This window comes from Elaeis guineensis, chromosome 2 (assembly GCF_000442705.2).
Source record: "Elaeis guineensis isolate ETL-2024a chromosome 2, EG11, whole genome shotgun sequence".
In the NCBI taxonomy this organism is placed as follows: Eukaryota; Viridiplantae; Streptophyta; class Magnoliopsida; order Arecales; family Arecaceae; genus Elaeis; species Elaeis guineensis.
Window position 1 is genome coordinate 87,894,493 of NC_025994.2, and position 16,475 is coordinate 87,910,967.

Consider the following 16,475-nt stretch of genomic DNA (forward strand, 5'->3'; position numbering starts at 1 on the left):
CTGATAGAATTACCTCCAGAGGAAGAGAGTATTAATGAGAGATTTTTTCATGTACAACTCCTCGAGCTTCGACCACAGCACCGTCAGAAAAGACTCACCAAGTATATGGATCATCATCTTATCTGTCAGGTACATACAGATGGTACTCATCATCTGCATCTATAGCCGCTCCCATGTCTTCTCCTCCATGGTGTCCGATTTCTTCTTGTATAAGAGAGCATCGATCAATCTATGTTGAATGAGCACGTCCTTCACCCTCGCTTCCCACAAAAAAAAATTACTCTTTCTATCAAATCTGTTGATCTCCATCTTGATCGAGCTTGTCTTCTCCATCCTCAATCTTGGTCATCACCGTCGCATCCTGCACCCTGTTATCGTCTGGCTCTGATACTACTTATTGAGGATGTCTGATCAGGACACCACCACTATAAGATCTTTTCGATATCGTTCGGTGCAGCGGAAGAAAGAAGAAACAAAAATAGAAACACAATCAAATACGTGGATCAGTCAAAAGACTCACCTCTATGGCAATATTTTTAGAATCGGATCGGACACTAGATCGAAATGAAAAAAGGGTTAGGGATTAACTGGGTCAACCGATTGGCCCGATCAATTGACCCGTGACATCAGCATGACATAAATATGATGTAATAAATATATTTTATTCTTCAAAAATATAAAAATATTAAAAATATTTCAAAAAATTAAAAAAATAGGCTAATAATTTGACAAAATCGTGCATGATGCATATCTAAAATTTTTATCTATTCTTAATTTTGGATAAGTATCTAAAAATTTAGAAATCAATATTTCTTCATAAACTTCAACAAATAAAAGCAGCAATATAAGTTCGATTAGAATGGTAGCAACAAACATTCTAGAGAAAAAATAACACAAACAAAATTCTACACGAGAAATAGCACAAACAAAAGAACATTCAATGAGATTGCTTCACAATCAAATTTAACATAGTATTTTTAGTCATATCTTAATCCATATCCATCTATATATCATCATTGTCTTCATCACGATCACCATTATCTCCCCCACCAGGGGATGTTATATCAATATCTTCATCCAATAATATCATATCATCATCATCTTCTTTGTCTGTAACAACAATAAAAAAAAACTCATCATAAAATGTTTCAAATAAAAGCTCAGAGATATATCCAAACAAATTTTAAAAAAATAAATATTTTTACATGTATCTTTAGAAATATTAGAATTTGATCCTTCATTAGTTTTTGGTTGCTTCTCTTCTAAAATATTTTTTAACTTATCATAATCAAACTCACCTTCAGAATTTTTTTTTATAATATAAAATTTTATTTTATCAATTGATTCATAATTAATTGGATCATAAGATCTCTTATTCATTTTAAATCTATATATTAAAATATTATAAATATTTAAAATAAAATCTCATTAGCAAGTTATAAATTCACGTCAGCAATTACACAAAGACTTAAGTGAGTCCCTAATCCCTGTGAGTAGTTTCTTTTATTTCCCTTGTTTTTTTGCTACTCCGGTAGTATCCGCAGAATCTTTAGCTACTGGCAACTTTCACGTATTTAAACTGCAGTGACAAGTAATAACTGTGTCCATATTTAATAAATCCCCAGTGGCTTTCCAACTTTAAGGGAACAAAAAGAAAGACAGAAAATATTAGACTTGCACACATTGCTTACAGCACTGAATGCAATCAAATGTGACGTTGAAGTGAGAGACAAGTACCACACAACTTCTAAAGCTTACATGCTAAGAAAACAGGGCTCAGAAACAAAGGACAGTAGCCCGGCAACAAGTCAACAAAGGTAATAAATTGGTGGTGCAATACAAACGACATGATGATTGGCTTGTTATTACCTTCACACACCATCATATTGCACAAAATAAAGCAGTAACAGACGTGATCCTGTCGCTCTCGTTCTCTCCGCTTGGGATCGGACACTGAGATAGATACGATCGTGTTAAATCCATCGTCGAAGATTTCGTTCAAATATCTATAAAATAAATTTATATAAAAAAAATTAACTTCAACATATATTCTTCGATGTTCAAATTAAAAAATAAAAAATAAAAAAAATAAATTAAAAATTAATTGATTGCATATCTTAAAAAAATTTTGAAGTCTTTATTTATAAGAAAAGAATTAGAGACGTATTCATCTCGGAGTCCTGACAGATTTCGGATTTGTCATAGAGATAGATTCAAAAAAGGACTTTCTTTTTACAGAAGATTGGATCACAAAAAGAGTTCTTCTTTATCTAGACTTTCTTAATTTAGAAAATCAGTTTTGCATAGTTCGGTTATAGCCAATCAAGTTGGTTGTAATGGAGGACCTGTAGGTCATCCGGGACAATCTATTGATTGTTAAGAACAAGATCCTGTCCTGTGAAGTTGATATCCATCTTCGGCAGCTCGGATATAACTAAGTCGGCGATAGCGAGGTTGTTGGGGCCAAATCGAGGTACAGATCTACAACAGATGCCCACCACTCTTGAGGTTGAACTGCTAATAGGTTGATCGAAGAGAGTACTTGAGCCGAGATTGGGGCATAAGAGGATTGAACTATTCATGGAGGACATGTGTCGGGAATCGAATGGCTGAGGTGAACCGTCTTTGAATCTAAAGTGCCAATTCCTCGGATCTGTGGGAGCTATGCCTTGACCAATCACTGGGTGACATTTGTCAAACATCAGACGGAGGAGGTAAATCATCAGTAGATCGAAGCCGTTCTGGAGTCCTATAGATAGGACCATGGTAACTCTCCTTTTTTACTGCTTCTACTGTTCGGAGGGAAAACTCTGGCACTTTGGCATTTCTGCAGACTTACTCAGGCAAAGTCGAGCTAATTGGTCTTCCTCATCCCTCATTTGCTCAGCCACTTCATCTTTAGGCTAGTCCCTCTCTCTTTGTTCATGAGTGAGTCTAGCTTTTCTGCTGACACCTGGAGTTCAGGTGACGGCCTTAGGAGTCCGAGTCTTGAGGTATTAAGTATGGGAGACGATGCTGAGAGTGGAGCTCCTGTGACATGGAGCTCGGGGGATAACGTCAGGGGCATAGATCCCGAGCTTGATGTTGCATGCTCTTCAGGTAGATCCAAGATTCCGGACTTTGGTCCATACATGGTTGACTCTGTCCTCACCTCTAAGGACTTAGAAATTTTTAGATTGAAATACTAGATTCCTGTCGAGTTTAGATTAGAGGTGGCCCTCCCAAATAAAATAATAGCTCTTCCTCCTCCAGGCCGAGTTGGCATGTACGAGGAAGCCTTAAAAACTGGAGTTCAGCTGCCTCTCTACTATCTCATAGTGGAAGTTCTTAAATTATATAAGACAAGTTTCTGTAGTATTGTGCCGAACTCATAGCATCAAATCATAGGTTTCTTTTCCTATTGCATCTTCCTCGGAGTCGAGCCAACCACTCGTCTCTTTCGGGCCTCCTTCATTTTCAACGAGCATCCCATAGAGAACGGATGGTGGTATATTTCTCCTCGATGGAGACGTCGTCTCTTCCGAGCTCCTACCTCAAAACATAACTGGATGGAGCATTTTTTTTATCTCGATCGAGCATCCCTGAAACTTTAATACGTCATGAGGTAGACCACATAGGTCAGTAGTCAGAGCTCCAGTCTTAACTAAAGCTGAGAAGAAGGTCTTAATGTAGATCTTTAGTCAGACCCCCCCTCTGTTAGCCGAATTTCTCACTGAGGATGCTTTGTTCAGGGTTGGATTAAGTCTAGCTGACTCGAAAAGTGAGTTGCTGTTTGGTACACTTTATTTATTTTGACCATATTTTTATTTCAACTAACCTCGTACCCCATGCAGAAATGGATCCCAGAGATTTCGAGGCTCTGAATCGAGTCTTGAAGAGGAAGAAGGCAAGCACGGTCTCAGCTCCAAAGTGTGGCTACATTGAGGCCGTTCTTGCCCACCCTGCTACCGCTGGAGGTACCTCGAGGCCGAGTGGAACCCCAAGGAGGGAGTTGGCAGCCTTCGTGAGGGAGGTCATGCCTTTCCAATCTGCTGCAGCAGGGAAACTCACCCCCCGAGCCCCTACATCCTCATCGCAGAGGAGTTCAGATAGGCCAAAAATTTCTATTAAAATATCTTTGCATCCGGCCGATGTTCAAGCTGGATCCTCTGCTCTAGTCGGAGCTTCCTCGGGGACTGGAGCTCAGGATACTAGGTCGGCGATCAACAACTTTCGAGTTGCCCAATCTATGATCCAATCAATCCTCCTTCCAGCCGATCTCGAATCCTTCAATGCTCAAGGAGGTGCCTTTCGTATGCAGGATGTATACGACTCACTAATCCGGATAAGCGATGATCTTCTTCAAGTTGCTCGATGATGATAGATTCCAGTATTTAATATTGATTTTTTATTTAATTTTTTTTTCAGCTCACCCATCACGTGGATTACTACACCAAGGCGATGTACAGAGCTCAACGAATTTCAAAGAAAATCGAGGAGAAGGCCGGCCAGGCCAGTAGGAGGACGAACAACGCCCATATTGCTAAGCTTAAGGCTGAGGAAAAAGTCAAGTCACCAGAGGAGGAGGTTAGGCGACAGGAGTCCGAGCTTTCAAAAGCTCGGGCTGACTTTGATGCTCGGTTTGTAGCCAAAACAAAGAAGCACGAGGACGAGCTGAAGGCTGCCAAAGGCATTGCGATCAAAGCCTTCAAATCCTCGGAGGCGTTCCACAACATTAAGACAGACTTCAATGTAGCCTCATTCGAGAAGGGGATTGCCGTTATCAAGGAGAAGATCAAAAAGACGGCCTCAAATTTCAATCTCAACCTGTTGGAGTCGGACGACGAGGAAGAGATCGATGAGGGCGAAAATGAAGAGCTGTGGGTTGAAAATCTTTTTAGCCCCGAATGGAAAGATAGGACAGTCGAGGAAGCAGTCCCAGCCCCACCTGCCGTTATTGTTCTCCTTGATCAGGCCGACGTCGAGGATCCACCTGTCCGCTAGACTTGAAGTTCTTTTGCTTTCATAGTTTTTTTATCTTAGCTTAGTCATGTTCGAGCTCATTCGATTGATTTTATTTTGTAATCTTGATTGTGACCGAGGTATTTTGTAACAAACCAATCTTTACCTATAAAAACTTTTCTTTAATGAGAACGTCATCTTCACTTGATAGTTGTTAAGCTTGTTCTTCTTCAAATTTCTTGAGATTACGCTTGTTAATCGTAGGTCGTTCTTCTAATAATGAATGATAAAATTTAATAACAATTGATGTAGCTCGTCATGATAAGAATATGAAGTGTCATAGGGATTCATTCTGTTCCTCGACCATAGACGAGGATCATACATACGATCCGATGAGATTCCTCGACTATAGCCAAGGATCAAGCATTTGGAGAGTTGGTTGGAGAGCTCGTTCTGTTCCTCAGCCATAGCCGAGGATCACATGTTTAGCGATTCAATGGAGAACATGTTCCGCTCCTCGATCATAGTCGAGGATTGTATGTTTTGGAGATCGTCATATAGATATGTTCCGTTCCTCGACTGTAGCTGAGGACTGCATGTTTAGCAATTTGATGGAGAACATATTTTGCTCTTCGATTGTAGTCGAGGATTGCATGTTTTGGAGATTGTCATGGAGATAAGTTTCATTTCTCGATCGTAGCCGAGGATCATGTATTTGATGATTTGATGGAGAACATGTTCTGCCTTTCAGCTATAGCCGAGGATCGTATGTTTTGGAGATCGTCATGGAGACATGTTCCATTTTTCGATCGTAGTCGAGGATCGCATGTTTTGGAGATCGTCATGGAGACACGTTCCATTCTTCGATCGAAGTCGAGGACCGCGATTGGGCCGTCGATAACTATACGAGACATAAAAATATAGCCCCTACCCTATTCATGGACGAGGCACATATTTCTTGATAGAACATGTAGTTTAATACCATAAAAAAATAATTTATTATTCAATTCAATAATAATAAAAATTATAGTTTGGGGTGGTACATACGTAGGTTGTTTGCATTTCAGATCCTGGGGATTGGTGTTCCGTCCAGCCAACTAAGTCGATAAACTCCTGGTCAGACTATCTCGACGATGCGGTAAAGGCCTTCCCAATTCGATGCAAGCTTTGACTGTTCGGTAGAGTAAGAGACCTCAACTCAATAAAAGACTAGTTACCCTGCCAAGAAAGATTTTTCTTTGACCTGAGAGTTATAATACCGAGCTACTCTTTGTTAATAGTTAGCCGCTCGCATCCGCGCTCGTTCTCGGATTTCCTCTAACAAGTCCGGATTTGCTCTCATGCCAAAAGAGTTGCTGTTTGCCTCAAATTCTTTCATGTGCAAGGTCGATAGGCTGATCTCCAAAGGTGTAATGGCTTCAGTGCCGAAGGCTAACATGAAGGGTGTTTCCCCTATTGGAAGTTGCTGAGTTGTTCGATATGTCCAGAGCACATGATATAGCTCTTCGATCCACAATCCTTTTACTTGACCAAGCCAAGCTTTCAATTCTTGTAGTAAGATTCTATTCGTCACCTCGACTTCACCATTACTCTAAGGATGAGCTACAGAGATCAGTCGATGGTTGATGTCCAATCTATTGCAGAATTCTTTGAACTTCGGATTGTCAAACTGTTGTTCGTTGCCAGTGATAATTGCTCTTAGCAACCTAAAATGAGAGATGATTGACTTCCACACAAAATCACAAACCTTTACTGAGGTGATGGTTGCCAATGGTTCTGCCTCTACCTACTTGATAAAATAGTCGATTGTCATGAGCAAAATTTTTTTTTATACCATTGTCATCAGAAATGGCCCAAGGATATCCATTCCCCACTGTGCAAAGGGCCATGGGGTTGTGATCGGTGCCAAAGGTGTTAAAGGTCTGTACTGAATGTTTGAAGTCCTTTGGCACTGATCGCACTTATTTATCAGTTCGACGGCATCTCTCTAAATGGTTGGTCAAAAATATTCTTATCGTAGCACCTTATGAGCAAGAGCTTTGCCCCCCAGGTGATTACCATAAATCTTCTTGTGAACTTTTCGTGGAGCATACTCTACTTCCGAAGGGCGGAGATAACGGAGCAAGGGTAGAGTAAGAGAACTTTTATATAACCTTCCATCATAGACAAAGTACTGAGTGGCAAGATATTTCAACTTCTTTGCCTCATCCCGATCAGTAGGCAATGTTCCATGTTGCAAATAAAGTAAAATGAGATTAATCTAACTCGGCTCATGGTTCGTTTGCATTACTTCAAGCTCTTCAATATTCGACTTCTCTAGAGTTTTCATGTATGAGGTTCTTTTTAAGTCGGCTGCACCCACTGTTGCTAATTTTGAAAGTAGATAGGCTCACAAGTTTTTCATCCTCGATATCTGCAGGATGTTCATTGTATTAAAGTTGGAGGTAAGATCTTTGACTTTCTATAAATACTTCATCATGTTCGATTTTTGAGCTTCATATTCTCCTTACACTTGGCTGACGATAAGTTGAGAGTCGCTATGAACCCTAAGGTGCTTCACTCCTAGATCTTTTGCCATTTTCAACCTAGTTGCCAGCGCTTCATATGCAGCTTCATTGTTAAAGGTAGAAAATTCAAAATATAATGCGTATTCTGTGACCATCCCATCTGGGTTGGTTATGATCATCCTAGCTCTCGAACTTGTGGTGTTCGAGGAACCATCTATATGCAGAATAAATCCAACACTCATCGATTGTTGATCTAGCTTCCTCAGCATTCTTCTCCTCATCCAGGATAATGCATTCTAAGATGAAATCAGCCAATGCTTAAGCTTTAATAGACGATCAAGATAGATACTTGATATCGAATTCACCCAACTCAATGGTCCATTTGGCTAATCGCCCTGAGATTTTTGATCGATGAAGTATCGACCTGATGGACTGATCAGTGAGGATGGCTATAGTGTGAGCTTGAAAGTATGATCATAATTTCTTAGATGAGATCACGAGAGCATAGATCACTTTTTCAAGCTTTGTGTATCTAGTCTCGACATCATAAAGCATGCAGCTAACATAATAGATCAGCTTTTGCACCTTCACTTCTTGACGAACGAGGATGGAACTGATCGCAGAAGGAGAAATAGAAAGATACAAGTATAATACTTCTCCAAGTTCAAACATACTAAGGAGAGGAGATGAGTCAAGGGACTTTTTTAGATCATCAGATGCAGTCTGACACTCTTTTGTCTATTGAAAGTTCTTTGCTTGTTTAAGGACTTTAAAGAAAGGAAGGCTTCTTTTGGCCGACCTTGATAGGAACCTATTTAGGGCTACGATCCTCCCTGTCAGATGCTCCATCTCTTTAATTGTCCTTGGCGGCTTTATTTTCTGAAGAACTTGAATCTTTTCTGGATTCGCTTTGATTCCCCATTATGACATCATAAAGTCGAGAAATTTATCAGTGATGATCCCAAATGTGCATTTACTGGGATTGAGTTTCATTCGAAATCGCCGTAAAGTTGTGAAAGATTCTTCAAGGTCGGCAATATGATGTTCGACGGCTCGACTTTTGACCAGCATATCATCGACATATACTTCTATATTTTGACTGATTTGCTTCTTAAAGATCTTATTGATGAGCCGCTGATAGGTCACCCCAGCATTCTTAAGGCCAAATGGCGTGACCCTGTAGTAAAAAAGGCCTTGGTCGGTGATAAAAGAAGCTTTTTCCTCATCCTCAGGGACCATTCAAATTTGGTTATATCTAGTGAAGGCATCCATAAATGATAGAAGTTGATGTTCCGAGATTGCATCCACCAATTGGTCATGCGAGGTAGAGGGTAACTGTCATTCGGACATATCTTATTGAGATTGGTATAGTCAATGCAAGCACACCACTTTCCATTGAACTTTAGGACAAGGACAATGTTGGCTAGCCATTTCGGATAATATACTTCTAGTATGAATCCGACTTTCAAAAGTTTATCTATCTCTTCTCGAATAGCTTTCTGTTGGTCAGAAGCAAAAGGATGCTTTTTCTGTCAGATCGGACGATGCTTTGGATCATGTTAAGCCGATGTACCATAACCTTTGGGTCTACATAAGGCAAATCTGAAGCCGACCAAGCGAATATGTCAACATTAGCTCGCAGAAAAGAAATAAGGTGCTGACGATCTTCTTTACATAAATTTGAGCCGACTTGCACTATTTTATCTGGGTCTCCACCAATAGGTACTGCTATTAAGTCTTTCACAGGTTGTCCTCTTTGCTTGAATTTTTTATCTCGTACATCTAGCTCATTCACTGACTGATCTATAGGTGCGGCTCCTCATAGGGTCGCTATACAATATTCCTTTGCAAGTCATTGGTTTCTCTGGAGCTCGCCAACTCCTTTTGGGGTAGAAAATTTTACCATCGGATGATAGGTCGATACTATAACTCTAAGTGCATTGAGCCTGGGATGATCTAGTATAGCATTGTACATGGATGGGCTTTTTACAACAAAATTAGTTATTTGCACAACTGCTTGTTTGGAGCATGCCCAATAATGGTGGCCAGAGAGATTGTTCTTTCTACTCGGATCGTAGTATCTGAGAACCCAATTAGAGGAATAATCCTCTTCATCAACAACTCAGAATCTAGGTTCATACGAACAAAAATATCGTAAAACAAGACATCAACTAAACTTCATGGGGACAATATCCGAAGTATATCATAATTGACAATATTTAAAGAAACAACAACAAGGTCATCGTGGGGATATTTTATTCCATTAAGATCATCGTCCGAGAAAGTAACTTCGTTGCCGACCTTTTGCTTCTTTGACTTATTATTTTTAGCTCGGCTTGGACTTGAAACATGTTGGCCGAGATGCCCTCTAGAGATCATATGGATCTCTCCTGCAACCGATTGATCTCTGCAGAGATTCTCCTATCGGAGAGGTTCTTCATGAGGATTTCTTGGGATCTGATATTCATCAACATATCGATGCAAACATCCTCACCGAATCAATGCTTCGATCTCCTCCTTGAGCTGCCAACAATCCTCTATGTCATGTCCGTGGTCACAATAGTATCTATAGTACTTGTTTGGATCTCTTTTGCATGCTAGAGTGATCATCTTCCTTGGCTGCGGGAGCTCTTTTTGACGCTCTATTTCCATAAGGATACGAGCTCGGAGGGTATTAAGAGGAGTAAAGTAATGAAACTTTTGCGGGGGAGATTTGGATCGATAAGCCGATGTAGGGGACCTAGGTCGGTTATTTCGAGGAGGGGTCCGAAAATGATGAAGCCGAGGTTCTGGGCGTCGGTGCTGTATTCACCAGGAATCTTTCTTCTTCTCAAAGCCAAAATTCTGGTGTGAAGCTTGGCTAAGACTCTCTCCTTGTTGATCCCAAGCTTCATCGGCTTGAGCATCATTCTTGGTTCACTCCAATATTTTAGAAAAATCTTTTGGATAGTTCAAATTGAGAGAATAAAGAAGATCATTCGGCTGGAGCCCGACTTTGAATGCAGTCACAGCTACGGACTGATCCAAGTTCCGTACTTCCAAGATCGCAATATTAAATCAGCTTATATAATCCCACAGAGATTCATTCTCCCTCTATTTGATCCTGACGAGGAAGTCTGAATTTCGTCCCTATCGTTGACTGCTGATGAAGTGCACAGCAAAAAATCAACTGAATTGGTGGAAAGAATTCACAGAGCTTGACTGCAGATTGGAGTATTAATGATGAGCTGCTTTTCTCAAAGTAGAAGGAAAGGCTTGATAGAGAGTTGCATTACTAGTCTTTTGGAGAAGCATCAAGATCCAAAAAATTTTCAAATGATCAATCGGATCGGTTGTTCCATCATAGGACTCCATCTGAAGCATTTTGAATCAGGACATAAGAGGTTCGTCCATTATCTTCTGAGTGAAGGGTGGATCAATATTGAACCCTAAGTCATCCTCTGGATGCTTTGGAGCCCAGAGTGCATCTAGCTGTTGTTACATCTTCCTAAGCTTCTTTTCCATCTCATCATCCTGAGTTCATCGATGCTGAGGGCAAACATGACCCGACGTTAAATCTCTTCTAGAAATAGGAATGGGGGATCTCCTAGTGCGACGACGTGGTGGACTTGGTGGTTGGCTGTGGCGACTAGCTTCTACTCTTGGACTACGTGGAAGGTGGTTCATTGACCTTCCTCTAGCAAGCTGTGGATCATTTGTGGTAGGGGATAGCTCCGTATTTTGTTGCATCCCCCTCACTGCAGTTGAAAGTGCTTCCACTTGTTGGACAAGGCTATTGTATTGATCATGGGAGATAGCTGGTGCTGGTGGTGCCGCGGGTGCTGCCAGTGTGGCTGGTGCCACTAGGGGATTCGTCGATGGTGGCAATGGTGAAGTATTGATTGGCCGGGCATTGTTGGCCTGTCGACCATTTATGCATTGTGAGGCATTCGATGCTCCTTTACGTATCCTGATGGTGATTTAACGATCGATGATAAACTCTCTCTCCTCTTGAAATAGGACCTTAGGACTAGCCTTGAAGTAAGAACTCGAGACTAGTCGAAGAGGCCCCTCCTTCTAGTGCTAAATGTTGCTGCTGATAGAACTAGCAAAATATGATCCGACCCGCCAATCCAACCCGTGTTCGATCTACCATAAATAGATTTGGGTTTAAGCTAAACAGATTTGGATCATAGATGGGTCAACTCATTTAACTTGTTTAATAAGTGGGTCGGATTTGAGTTTTAGATATCTGACCCATTTAATCCATTTAATCTATTTAATATTCAGATCGAGTTGAGTCAGATAACACATTTAACCTGTTTAACCTATTTCTGACCTATTTAATCCGATCTGTTTAACCTGACTAATCCATTTAAGATCCGTTTAACCTGTTTAACCTATTTCAGACCTATTTAATCTAACCTGTTTAACTCGTTTAACCTAATTTGACCTATTTAATAAATAGATTAAACGGATGAGATCGGATTATCTGTTTAATAAAGAGGTTAGATTCAAATTGAATTTTTAATCCATTTAATAAATAGGTCGGATTTGGATTAACGATTTTCTGATCCGACCCGTTTATGATCCGATCCGACTCGATTGCCACCCCTAGCTGCCGATCTCTCCACCTAAAGTCGGACGTCGAGGTAGATATGGCCAAGATGAATTCGTCACTGGAAAATTCGTTTGAGCACCAGCAAAACAAGTTGACATCGGGAGAGGTGAGTTTGGTGTGACCCTCCAACGTCCAAGTCAGGAGATGGAGAATGATCAGAGGAAAGAGTTAAGAGTCGATTGATTGCATACCTTTGGAGGATCCTGAAGTTTTTATTTATAAGAGAGGAGTTGGAGATGTATCCATCTCGGAGTCCTGACAGATTCTGAATTTATCGCAAAGATAGATTCGGAAGACTTTCCTTTTACGGGAGATTGGACCATAAAAGGAGTTCTTCCTTATCTGAACTTTTTCAATTTAGAAAATCAATTCTACATAGCTTAGTTATAGCTGATCAAGTTGGTCGTAACGAATGACCGGTAGGTTGTTTGGGACAATCTATTGGTCGTCAAGAGCAAGATTCTATTCTGTGAAGTTGATATCCATTTCCAGCAGCTCGGGTATGCCTAGATCGGTGATAGCGAGGTTGTTGGGGTCGAAGTCGAGGTACAGATCTATAACAAATCTTATTCAACTATAATCCACATTAGTATCATCAACACATCATAAAGTATAGATTCTAGTCTAAAACAGAGATCTGATTCTCCAACTTTGCTTTTGAAAGGAAAGCTTGAGCACACAATTATGTTGATCTCAATTTTTATGGCTGATATTCTTGTATTAAATCATCACAAATACCTACTAGAATTGAGAAAAACATATAGCCAAATCATAATATCACATTTAAAATATAAAAATATAAAATTATTTTTAATATCTATTTTGTAAACGTAAGTTATAATGAACATACACTAGGTCATTGAGCCTTTGGTGCTCCAACCTATTTCTCTTTTTAGTATGAATACGTTCAAATACACTTCAATTGCATTCGCATCCCGAAAAAGAAACTGTTTGACTAAAAAGTCTAACTGCAAACTTTTGCAAATTAGGAGCATCACCACCAAACATCGTCCACCATTCATCTACGCAAATTTCACACATTGCATTAAAAATTCTATTATAAAGTATAAACAAGTATATAAGTTATAAACTTGTAATTTTGCATTTCTTACCGGACCGAGTAGTTTTGCAAGACATGATAGTGATCGATCATCCAAAATTTTTCAGACATTCTCTATACAGTCTTGTCTCATCCAACAATTTGGTTTTACTCCCTGTTGCTTTGGTCTTAATAATATCAAGTAGCCCTGACATAATTTTCGACTTTTGATAAAAATTATTTTGATCATATTGAAAAGTCAGGTTCAACCAATATGCACAAGCATGGATACTTTGATGCAACATCTTATCCCAACGATTGTTTATGATATCCGTGTAAGGCTTATATGATCTCTTCTTGCCTTTAAATAATTTCTTAATACCTTTGCGTGCCCTATACATACCTTCATACACATATCCCAATGCAGGTTTCTCATCATAATCACCAATATGCAATAAATGTATCAATGGTGCCATGATCCTCACAATGATTAAGCAATTATTTCAAAATCTCTCATCTAGAATGACTTATTTCACTTCTTTTGCTTTCGATAATTTTAAAAATTTCTTATAATCAAAACTAGTAACCAAAGCTTGCAAGTCTTCCTTATGGTCATGTAAGCTCCTTAATATAATAAAAGTAGTGGCGAAACGAGTTGGCCCAGGGGAACTATCTCTCTCCAGTTTAGTCTTTTTCTTAATCAATTCAATGTATGTTTATAATTATAGATAAAAATAGTTACTCTTGATGCAAAGACAGCAATACTTTGCACATGAGATAATTTTCTAACATCTTTCATGATCAAATTAAGACAATGTACTGCACACGATGATTGACTAATATTTAGATATCTTTTAGAAACCTCTATTCCAGCTTTTTTATAGTTGGATGCATTGTCTGTCACTAAATGAACCACATTACTAGCACCAACCATTTCAACAATCTCAGCAAATAAGTTGCACAATGTCTCATAATCTGGTACCATATTTGATGTATCAGCTGATTTAATAAATAATATTTTCTTAGGAGAATATACTAAAAAAATTATCAATGGCCTCTGTTTAGTATCTGTCCATCCATCATCCATAATAGTGCAACCACAATCAACCCACGTACTTCTATAAGAATCAATAATTAATTATACATCTTTCTTGACATCTCTTAATAAATTGACACGTAAAGCACTATAAGAAGGATCAGTATATCCATGACCCATAGATGCTATTTTATCAATTGCAATTTGAAAAGAAGAAGAATTTACCGCATTCATTGGGATGCAAGCATGGTAGAACCAATAAGTAATAGACAAATCAGTGTCGTGCCATTTCTCTAGACTTTGCAAGCAAGCTTTGATAGTTGGTTGAGAAGGACCACAAATACCCAATTTGAAATAATTTTGAATACATAATTAGCCTTTCTTTTTTCTTTGGAGGATTGTCCGTCACCATCTTTAGCATTTCCTTTAGTAGGCAAATAGGGTCTTTCTTACATTTCATCATCTTTCAAACTATGCATATTTTGATCATATGGATTTCCATCATTAAAGATACCTCGCTTCTCTTGTGCTTTATCAATATTCTCTTTCAAGGATTGTGCTACCAAATTCTAGATATCCAAAGAAACTTTTGAATATTTTCTCACTTGACTTTTGACTCCAACAAGATGTTGCTTCATTTGATTAAGGCCCCTACCAGCAAGTGGCTTGCAACAAAAATCATAAATGAGTATCTTCTTTTCTTGGTCATTTCACACCTCAGTAATGTATTTCCATGCTATATCTTTCTTTTGTTGAATTCGTTGGGTTGATTGTGCTTGTGCATCAGATAGAGTTGAACATGAATCTATAACTTCCATTTACTGTAATAAAATAAAAAATTAATATCATATTATATGCAGCTTCTGTAATAAAATAAATAAGAATTAATATTATATTATATGTTGTAAAATTAATGACAGTGATTGGGACTTGGGAGTCAGGATTTCTGCGGAGCTAGTCCAGGTGTGACCCATAGAAGGGGGGGTTTCTGTGATGGAGAAGAAGAAAGGCGGGGGTGGCGACTTGTGGCGGAGAAAATGGGGTGTCTGCGGCGGAGAAGAAGAAAGGCAGGAGGGCGGCGGCCTGCAACGGAGAAAAAGACGAGGGGGGTTTTGCGATGGAGAAGAAGAAAGGCAGGGGAGGGATGCGGCGACCTGCGGCGGAGAAGAAGACCAGGAGGGGGGTCTATGGCGGAGAAGAAGACCAGGAGGGGGGTCTGCAGCAGAGAAGAAGAATGGGGGAGGGGAGGCGGTGCGATTGCGGGAGGAGGGAGGGTTGTCTACGGTAGAGAAGAAGGGGGGAGATGGTGCGGTTGCACCTTTAGGCTTTAGATCCTAGAGAGGTAGAGACTCGGCAGCGCTTGTCCGGCAAGCGACGATGATGAGTTTGGGGCTCTAGGAGGTGACGACGAACAAAAAGCCAAGGAGAATGGAAATGAAAAGTCGAACGATTTTATGGATCAGATATGGATGAAAAATCCTTCCCCTTCCCCAGCGGCCGTGCTGTCCGACCCATGATCTGATCGGTTCATCACGGGCCGACTGGTTCATCGGATTTTTACAATTTTTAATGGGTTGAAAAACTACCGAATCATGTCTAAGCTCTGGACCGGGATTAAAATCGATCTCCAATTCGATCGGTCGATCCGATCGGTTCGGTTCTAAAAATATTGCTCCATGGGGCCTGCAAGCTTCACTATGAAAAAGAAAAAATTATAAAATGAGATCACACCCTCAATCCTCGTATACCTAATCTCTCTCTTACAAGAAGTACTTCCTCACAAATTTTTTTTTTTCAAAAAGACCCCCTGAACCCCAAAATGACCACTGTCCGCTATTTGACAGTCTGCCTAAAGCCCTTGCTCCTGCTCTTTGTCAGTGCCTTTTTAAGGTCTGCTGCTTGCTGCCTAACTCTTCGTCTCTTAGTTGCTGCACACAGGTCTCTGCCGAACTCACCACAGGCCATGGGTGCTCTTTGTTTCGTCGCAGGCCTCTTAAAAGCCAAAATCCATATTCAATCTCGAGTTCAAGATGTAACAGGACTCCTGGTAACACCCCAGAATCTCCTGAACCGCCAGATCGCACCCATAAGCCCCCAGTTGTCGTTCGATCGTGCGTCTGATCATCCAGTCCACAAAAATCCTCAAAGACTGTGAGAAACGTACTCCAAAATGCCGTCGGTCCATCGTGGACCGCATGAAAGCCAGGAAAACGGATGCACAGTCCACACACCTCTCCATGGACCACGATCTACGATGGACTAAGGTACACCACATGCTGTCGCACGCTGTGGGCCGTGTGCCCGCATGCGCACGCTTGGGCCTGGGCCATGCCCATGCATCCGCATGCTGGG

General features: G+C 40.2%; 1 pseudogene; it reads right to left on the reverse strand.

Moving 5' to 3' along the window:
* Positions 1-1,003: 1,003 nt before the first annotated feature.
* LOC140855297 (uncharacterized) lies at positions 1,004-14,941 on the reverse strand (annotated as a pseudogene).
* Between the last annotated feature and the right edge of the window lie 1,534 nt (positions 14,942-16,475).